The sequence below is a fragment of the Zalophus californianus genome, chromosome 3, assembly GCF_009762305.2.
Source record: "Zalophus californianus isolate mZalCal1 chromosome 3, mZalCal1.pri.v2, whole genome shotgun sequence".
NCBI classification, from domain to species: Eukaryota; Metazoa; Chordata; class Mammalia; order Carnivora; family Otariidae; genus Zalophus; species Zalophus californianus.
Window position 1 is genome coordinate 47,467,812 of NC_045597.1, and position 9,223 is coordinate 47,477,034.

Consider the following 9,223-nt stretch of genomic DNA (forward strand, 5'->3'; position numbering starts at 1 on the left):
GGCTCCCTGCTCAGTGGGAAACCTGCTTTTCCCTCTGCCTGCTGCTCCCTCTGCTTGTGCTCTCTCTCTCTCTGTCAAATAAATAAATAAAATCTTTTAAAAAAATAAAAACAAATAAAAAAATTTTTAAAAATGAAATAAAAATACAAAGATAATCAGACATGTATAGAATAACACAGACATGAAAAAAAGCCACACTGATATCACATTATTCAGGAAGAAAACTTGGAAATAAGAATCATAACACTACTTTTTAATAAATTTCTATGGAGAGATTGTATAGGCTAAAACCTATATTGAAAAATAGATCTAGCTGTAACAAAGTACAGAGCAAAGAGAACAAGTAAAATTTACCTGACTTCTGAAATAGGAAAAAAATTAATGAATAAACTGAATAATCTATTACCAGGGCTAAAAACCAACTCTTTGATAGAATAAATAGATAATGTTTACCTAGTGGTTATAATAGGTTAGGTATTATTCCATAAACTTGATATATTCTTAACTTGTACAATCTAACAACAAACCTATGAATTTGAGACTCTTACTATCACCAGTTCACAAATGAGGAAACTGAGGCAGAGAGAGACTAACAAGCATAAGACTATACAGTTGGTAATGAGCAGCCACACTTTTTTTATTATTTTATTTTATTTTATTTTCACAGTGCCATATTAGTTTCAAGTGTGCAATGTAGTGATTCAACAATTCTGTACATTACCCAGGAGCAGCCATTGGGTTTCAATGATCATGAAGACAAAAATAAGAGAATATCTAAATTTTTAGAACCAAATTATAGACTATAAAAATACAAAAGAAAGAAAAATATGGAGTTAAAAATACTATATATATTTGACTTGGGTATGTTTAAGAGTGAGTTTTCAAAAATTTTCTTCTGCTTTTATTCAGTGGTAACTTTTAATATAAAGATATAGTATGAGCAGTTTATCACTTGGGCCAAATAAATCTTTTCTTGGGGACCAATCATACCACCTGGCTCTGCAGTAACTTATAAAAATGCAACACTGCAAATTCTATGTATGTATCTTATAATTGGAAACTGACCTGTAAAACATTAATAACATAGCTACAGAGCTGAATGCAGTATTTATATGTAATATAAACATAACAAAATCACTTCATATCCTTCTGTACAAAAAAATTTCTACTATTATTTTAATTGAAGCAGGTATTTGTTAAAAGAGGTGTATGCCTTCTTTTTCTTCTTCTTCTTCTTTTTTTTTTTTTTCCGAGAGAGAGCACGTGGACAGGGGGGGCAGAGGGAGAGGGAAAGAGAATCTTAAGCAGGCTTCATGCCTAGAATGGAGCCCCATGCAGGGCTCGATCTCACAACCCTGAGATCGTGACCTGACCGAAATCAAGAGTCAGACCTTAGCCAACTGAGTCACCCAGGTGCCCCAAGTTGTACGCCTTCTAAATGTTCATATTTAGACCCCCTGAAGTTTACTTGTGTTTTTTTCCTATATTCAGACACAACATCATGTAGTAAGTATTTTTCTTCATCATATATTCTTTTTATTTTTGAGGATTTTATTTATTTGTTTATTTGAGAAAGAGAGAGAGCACACACACAAGGGGGGCAGGGACAGAGGGAGAAGCAGGCTCCCCATTGAGGAGGGAGCCCCCATGCAGGGCTTGATCCCAGGATCCCAAGATCATGACCCCAGCTGAAGGCAAACTTTTAACTGACTAAGCAACCCAGGTGCCTCTATTTGTCAAATATTTTATGTGTAACTATAATATTCTGATATTTTTCAACATATTGATATTGAAAGATTTTGTCTACTAAACTACCGCAAGGCTTACATGGTATTTATACATGGGAAGAGCTAAATTGCTGGTGCATTTTGGTTCCATTGTGATTTCTTTCTCTATAAATGACTAACATGCTCTCTTCCTACTCTCCCTTTAACTCTCATTCCTTTCCTTCACCCCATCCCCATACCCTAAGTTGGGCTAAAATGATGTGTTGAAAGCCATGCACATAAAAAAGTTGGTAGAGAATGCTGTTGGTTTGTTTATTAATTAATTAATTAATTGTATTCCTGACTTCTTAGGTAAATTATCTCAATTACCTTTAACTCTCTAAATTCAGTGCAAATATCCAAGATATTTGGAACCAGGCAGTTCTCATTCTATTTCAGTTGTCAACTGATAATCTGTGACTTTTGAAAAAAAGATGTATCTCTAGTTGAGGGATTAATTGTAGTAATGGAAATAGTAAATATTAAATGGGATAAATTGTTTTAGGAAATCAAAAAATGGTTAGATGATAGAAGGAAAAATGAATCTAATCATTGTTATGGTCACCTACACGTTAGGCCATGTTCAAAGCTGATTTACTACAAAATCATCTGAGAACTGTGACATCTTTTGGTTGTCTTTTATTTTCAGCTCTATTCGTAAATATGCAGTCTGTCTAACTGCCAAAAACCAGACGCTCCTTGCGTTTCATGACTTTAAAACTCTAGGATATAAGTAGGATTCTGTCCGGTAAAATAAATGTAGGAATAAACAACAGAATTTACACCTTTTTAGCAGCTACGTATTGCCACATTAAGCATTCCGGAGCATCCCTCTCCTCACTCAATAAAGTTGAGTTTAACATACCAAAACCCTTTGACTGCCAGAGGCATTCGATTTGCTCTGCTGCAAATACTTTCAGAATCCTCAGGGGGTCTAATACAGGGTGAGCTCCCCGGTGGTTGATTAATACTTTGTCTCCTCACATCCTGCGAGGCTTAGATGGTGTTTATACTAGCCATTCTGCAAAAACAAAACAAAACAAAACAAAAAAACAATGCAGAATCAGCAGTGAAGTTTTGTTTTGAATTGCTACAACCACTTTACAATAGTGGTAGTGACATAGCTTCCTAACATTTCAGCAACAATCTACCATGGGGCACTATTCCATTCACAAGTAAATGAGATTACGTTGTTTTCCAGGCAATCCATAGCTAGTTTGTGTTGTTTTTGCTGTTGTTTCCTTTGGGAGAGGTAGGAGATTCCCTGGGAGAAGTTTCTGGGAGAAGCACTCACTAGAGGGTAACATCTGTACTACCAGCCATATAACCATTTATATAGAGAACTAGAATTCCCCTGTTGTGGTTTGAACATAAACTGTCATTGCAATTTTCCTTTAACGGAGCTTTCAACTATATCTTGTTCCAAAAATGAAACTTAATAAGTACAACTCTAAAGTGGCATGTGTGTGTTGGGCATTTAATGTTTTAATATAATGTACAGAGATTCGTAGGTGGACATCTTATTGTGCTTGCATCTAAGAAAATCAAGTTAAAAATAGTGAATATACTTTCCTGTCAAAAGAAAAATTAAGCTTATTTTAGAAAAAGAGCCTCACATACACTATAATTATTCCTCATTAGGTATACCAACTCTATGTGAAAACTAAAAGTTTGTTTGGTTGGTTTGCTTTTTCATTTAATTTTTGTTCATTTGTTTTGAGGAAAGAGAAACTTGTGTGTAGTTTGGAAAGTCTTTGAAGTGTTTTTTAAAGATGGAAAGTTTCTGTAATGTCATTACTTTTTGCTGTAGCACCACTCACCTTGTTAAATCATGTGATTCTCTTAACTCTCTAGCTGCAGAATGGAAGTCATGGTTTTCACAAGAGGAAATTCATACATTTCATACTAGCTGATCAGTTGAATGGATCATAAAAATACTGTATGTGGACTATTTCATTAGTCAGTTTAGGGTTGCCAAGGGGGTAATTAATTACTTTTTATTGTGGGAAGAAAACTCTCCCTAAATTTAAAGCATGAAAGATAAAGACTGTAGTGTATAAAGATGCCTTAAAAGTTGATAGAAAATGTGTACAAAAACAATAATAATGTGTCATTTATTTAGCACCAGCTAGGCTTCAAACACTTTACTTACTTATTCTTTAATACTGCAATTTATTCAAATAGAGATAAAGAACAACAACAAAAAAAGACAAAATGAAATCCACTCTCTCAATATGGTCTGATGCAGACAGAACAACATAAACAATTGATTTTAACCACTGAAGTAGCGTAGTAGCTGCAAATAAAAAAAAGTACAGTTGGAGCTGAACCATGATTTGAACCTAAATCTTCTCATGCCAATCCAACTTTAAAAAACTATACTGTACCAATATTCCATAACACAAATAAAGTAAAGAATAATATTGTAGCTATTGTTGGATATCGTTTGATTTTGGTTTCAAGTATTCCTTAATTAAAGTCTCCTTTTCTTTATCAAGAGAGCTATTTTAACAGAACTACCTCTGCAGGTGGTAAATACACCCCTTCCAGTTTTATAAGACACACTTGATTAAAAATGGTTTTTAATTCTAAGAAGCTTGGAACTAATTTAAATTTTGTTAAATAATACAGCTGAATTTATACTAATTTTACTGAAGCTTATCAGGTCCTTGATATAATTCTTATTCTTTGCTCTAGATCCTTTAAAAAAACTTCTTTTCTAAGTGTTTGCTGATAAATATTTCAGTGAACTATTCTTTTACAAGGAAATGAGATTAACTCAAGAAAAATTTCATAGAATTTTTTTCTCACTTTGATTTCTTAAAATGGAATTTTCCTTTTTTTTAGCCTGCTGAGGGGATAATTAACCAATAACTCAGAATGGAATAATTATAACTTGATGGTTTCAAAATATCACCTACAATACCAGCGCCATCCTGCCAACATATGTACTCATCCATAGCCTTTGCTGTATTTCCTACAGCAACTCTTCTAAATTTTTACTCTGCACATTTTCCTTACTCACCTTGGCACTGAGCAAATAAACAGAGCAAATATAGTGCTCAAAGCTTTAACTTCCTTCAGAGCCCTGAGATCAAATTTATCCATTTCTGAAATTTTCTTTACATTCCTCTTGCCTCAGCCTCCCTCCTTATATTATTTTCTCTTTCGGTTTCTCTTCACTTCCAAACTCTTAAAATAACAAAAACAAGAACAAAAAGTTTCCATTTCCTCAAATCAGTTCACATCTCGACCACAGCTTTTGACTGCCAATCCAGAATTCTATCTCTGCTGAAGTCCCCCATGCAAAGGCTTAAGTTTTCATTTAATGTGCTCCTGTTAGCTTTTGACATTGCTACTGGTATACCCACCGTATTTGTGAAACTCTCCTCTCCCTAGCATCATAGGAACTTATCCTTCTATGTTCTTTTATCATGAATATAACTACTTCTCTTAGGGTTCTTAACTGATCCCCCTCCTTCCACACAATAAATTTTGGTGTGTCTGTTAAACATTGGCCAATCTCTTGTTCCAGATGCTGTTCCTGAGTGGAATCATCTTTATTTTTATTTTTTTTAAAGATTTTATTTATTCATTTGAGACACAGAGATACAGAGAGAGAAAGCATGAGCAGGGAGAGAGGCAGAAGGAGAAGCAGGCTCCTCGCTGAGCCAGGAGCCCGATGTGGGCCTCAATCCCATGACCCTGGGATCATGACCTGAGCTGAAGGCAGACACTTAACCATCTGAGCCACCCAGGCGCCCTGGAATCATCTTTAGAATCATCCAGTCTTGTGATTTCCAGTCTATGGATTATTGTCATATCTATGTTCTTCCTCTGTTCTGAGATCCATTATCTTCAGTGTATCTCATAGATGAATTGAAATTGACATGACTCAACCTAAATTAAGTAGCTTGTACTTTAAGGCTTACTCCTTCTATACTGTCTTGGTTAATGACGTCATCATTTACTTAATTTTATAAGTAAGAAATACTGGAGTCAACCTCAGCTGTTTTCTTTCCCCTAGATCTCCACTACTTGTCCTACGATCAATCCATCAATATGTACTATTATTTTATCACCTAAATAGATTTTGGGATAGAGCTTAGGCTTGCCATCTAGACATTGTCTAGACATTGACTTCAATTTAGATTTTAGAACATGTAGTCAAGAATAAAGCAAAATAAGAAACATAAACTTGGAAGAAAATCACATGATGCATTTGTCTCTTAAAGAATTAACATGGGGTTAGGGATGCCTGGGTGCTCAGTCAGTTAAGTGTCTGCCTTCAGCTCAGGTTATGATTCCAGGGTCCTGGGATTGAGTCCCGCATCGGGCTCCTTGCCCAGTGGGGAGCCTGCTTCTCCCTCTGTCTGCCACCCCCCCTGCTTCTCTGTCTGACAAATAAATAAATAAAACCTTTAAAAAATTAACATGAGGTTAGATAAAATATTTCATTAATCACATAGTCACTATTTTTATGATTTTATATTAAATTACAAAGCCATATAATTTAAAAAAGAGTTAAAATATTAGAATCCATTTTCAATCCATCTATTTTCATTATTTTTACTGTTTTGTTTTGTTTTTTATTTTAGTTCAGATTCTCATCACAATGTACCAAATTTCCTAAGTGTTCTACCTGCCTTAGAGATTTTCCATTCTGTTTTTTCCCTCCGGCTTTTTGTTTCTGTTTCATTCAGGTTTAGTTTTCTAAAAGTCAGAATTGCATAATCAACTACACAATACTGAAAATACTCACAGGCGTGAAGAGAATTGAGCCTTTGTACTTGATCTATAACTGATTCAATCTTGTAAGTCTTTCTACCTAATATGTAATAAGAAAATAAAATACCTAGTTTTTAATTCAGTTTTGAAAATTCAGTTTTGTAATAATTTAAGTAGTCTATTTTACATGTTCATTCTTAGGGAAAAAGTGATTAGTCTCTTAAATTTGAGTCATGAAAACCCTTCCATCTTTCCTTTTACCCTGTCACAAATAGGTGTGTCAGAATATGGAAGCAGGTATGGTTTAGCTGACTTAGTGGACTCTGCTATCGTGAGTCTAGTAACTCTTGTATGTCTTCTTTCACAGCATATACAGTTACTGCTGCTGCCTTCTGATGGACTCAACTCTACCTTAGTTGACACATGTAGATGTCTCAGGCAGTCTGCCATGTTCTTCTTCTGAATCCCAGAATAATCTGCTTGCCAAGCAGTCTTGACTTTGGGGTAAACTTTCCCTTTGAAATAGCAGGCTCCAGGTAGGTTACTGGTCTTTTTTTTTTTTTTTAAGATTTTATTTATTTATTCATGAAAGACAGAGAGAGAGAGAGAGAGAGGCAGAGGGAGAAGCAGGCTCCCAAGGAGCATGGAGCGCGACGCGGGACTCGACCCCAGGACGCTGGGATCATGACCTGAGCTGAAGGCAGACGCTTAACCATCTGAGCCACCCAGGCGCCCCGAGGTTACTGGTCTTGATATCAACTACTTTCTCTGTTTTCTCAGTGGAGCACCAAGAGGTTCTACACACTATCCCGTCTACCTGGGAACTCAAGCAAGGAAAGTCAAAACTGGGTTCTAATCAATCATGTTGTGTGCATCCCCATACTGTGATGATGCCATCTTCTGAGCTGGTGTGGGGGAATAGACAAGAATATGGTCTCCCCCTAAAGTCCCACACTGTGGAAGAAAGAACTCCTGTTTCTGACACAACATCCCTTTTTTTCTGAAGGTCTAGTGGACATGTTCTAAGTACCTAGATCTGCCTTCTTTATTTTTAATACAATCCTCCAGGAATGAAAGGGGCTAATTTTTTATCTTCTACTTCCTGCCTGACCAGGAATTCCCTTATCTAAAAGTTTATTATCAAGTTTGCCAGTTCAAATTATTATTTGATAAAAAAGAACGATAATGAAATTTAGCTTACTTACTATTTTTGTTACAGAAGGTAATGATTTCCTCTCCTGAGATAATAAATTTCATGGCTTGTGGAGGTGGAAGCCTGCAAAAAAGAATGTTATTTAATGGGTTATAGTGTAAACTCCGACAGTTGGTTTTTCTTTTAGGTAATGCAAGTGCCTGACATAAGCTTTGATTTCCTAGGCATTCACTTCAAAGAGGCATCCACTTCAAAGACAGCTATATCAAATAACACATTGCCAGCCACAGGACTAGATAAAAAGCCAGCCTCCCCACCCTCTTCCTTCCTCTCCTTACTAACATTTTTGTTTTATAGAACTTGGTTGATTCCAATCATTGACCATTTAGTCCCCTTGTTTTTCTCTTCCAGGTCTTCAATTCCCACTTCTAACTTTTCAATTTACCAATAGTGAACCTGAGAAAACCAAGCTCCCTCCACCCTGACCATCTTATACCCCAATAAAAGCGGAACCCCAGGTTTGTGCTCCTTCTCTCTTTCTCCACCCAGGAATTCACACTGTGGCCCATTGTGTATCCTCTAGAACTTGTAAATATAAAATCTTGTTGTTGTTTCTACAGTTTACTCATAGTTATTGCTGCAGACATCTTGCAGTCATAAGGAACCACAAGGGCTGGTCCATCCACAACACTGGTTATGGATAGGCTGAGATCAGCACAGAACAGGGGTAAAGTGAAAGATCGAGTGAATGTTTGCAAATTGTTTTCCACATAATACTTAATAAAATTTGATGATACTTTTTTTACACAGATGTTAAAGCAGGGCTTGGGAAACTACAGCCCATTTCTTGTTTTTGTAAATAAAGTTTTATTACAACAGAAACACATCTATTCATTTACATATTGCATGTAGCTGTTTCACACTACAGTGGTAAAATTGAGTAGTTGTGAATGAGATCACATGTCCCACAAAGCCTAAAATATTTACTATATATTTACTATCCTTTAAAAAAAGTTTGTTGAGCTCATGCTAGCTAGAGATTAAAATTCAAAAAGTCTTTTGTTGTCTGTTTCCAGATGATCAATCCAGAACTTTCACTTGTCCACATTCCTAATAATTTTTCATAAAAACTATTATTTTCCTGAACATACTATATTCCATCATACCAGCATAATAGTTTCTTTTATTACACTTTTTGCCTAAAATATCCTTAACTCCCGTCCCTACTTATACTTTGAAGTCTATTCATGTATCACTGGCCTCTGAGAAGTCTTCTCTAAGACTTCCAGGTCTAGTCAAATGCTTCTTGTTCAGTGCTTTTTTTTCACCCCAGGGATGTCATTTTAAGACTTATCACAATACTCCATCATTTCACAATAATTTATCTCCCGGGAGGTAGTATGACCTCCCGGTAAATAGAAAGAAAGTCTAATTTATCTTACCACTTCTTGGTAGGCCCTGGCCCTTGGAGCACAAAATAAACCTTGGGTTAATAATTAAACATTTTAAAATAATAATGACCTATAATTATATATATTCATTAAAACAAATATTATGTCTTTTTGCTCAACACTGT